Genomic DNA, 1,045 nt, shown 5'->3' with positions numbered 1-1,045 from the left:
AAAGGGGGGGGTGGGGGTATTAACCGGCATCGGCGGAGGGAGGACTCAACCCAATCTGAACGCTTGGCTCTAGAACAACGTGACGCGGGGCACGAAGCCCTCGGCGGCCACGCGCTCCGCCTAACCGAGAAGTAGGGAAAAACGATGATGAAAAGTATGTAGGATGATTGAATTTTTTTTTTTTTTTTTAAATTTTTTTTTTTTTTTTTTTTTTTTTTAAAAAATCGTCAGTTTCGCCGGAGTTTCTGCAAAAGTTCCTAAGGTCCAAGTAATATATTTTTTTTCTTAATTTTTTTTTTTTTTTTTTTTATTTTTTTTTTTTTTATTTTTTGTTTTTTAATTTTTTTTTTTTTTTAATTTTCTTTTTTTTTCAAAAATCGGAAGTTTTTGGCCGGAGTTCTGGTAGCCTCCGAGGAGATCATCCTAACAAGGAGGCAACACGTGCGCAACACGTTGGCACACGTGCGAAACACGTGACGCAAACACGTCGGCGCAACACGTGTTGCAACCCGTGTGTAACAGTAGGCAAACACTCGTGTGAAAACAGTGTGTAAATGTTGGGCAACACGTGCGCAAACACGTGTGTAACACGTGGGGCAACACGTGACGCAACACGTGCGCAAACACTGTGCGCAACACGTGCGCAACAAGTGGGCAACGCTACGCGAGGGGTTTAGTCCTCGCTGAGCTGGCCTTAGGACACCGCGTTATTCATTTGACAGATGTACCGCCCCAGTCAAAACTCCCCCGCCTGGCAGTTTCCTAGAATCGGATATCACGAGAGAGTATTAACGGCGATCCGGGCGCGAGGCCTACGCCACTCTGAACACGAGGAGGAGACGAGGAAAACCACGGGTGTAAAGATCAGGGCGAACGAAGAAAGAGGCGGCAAGAGCGAAGATAGAAAAGAGGAAGGAGGAAAAGAGGAAGGGGATTTGAGTGGGGGGGAAAAGGGTAGGGAGTGGGACGGGAGGACAGGTGGGGGGGGGGGGGGGGAAAGGGGGGGGGGGAGGGGGGGGGGGCTGGGCAAAAAGCGGCAGGGCGC

The sequence above is a fragment of the Temnothorax americanus genome, unplaced genomic scaffold (assembly GCF_048541705.1).
Source record: "Temnothorax americanus isolate GAGA-0224 unplaced genomic scaffold, ASM4854170v1 Scaffold290, whole genome shotgun sequence".
Classification (NCBI taxonomy): domain Eukaryota; kingdom Metazoa; phylum Arthropoda; class Insecta; order Hymenoptera; family Formicidae; genus Temnothorax; species Temnothorax americanus.
The sequence above is the reverse complement of the archived record's forward strand: the minus strand, read 5'-3'. Positions refer to the sequence as shown.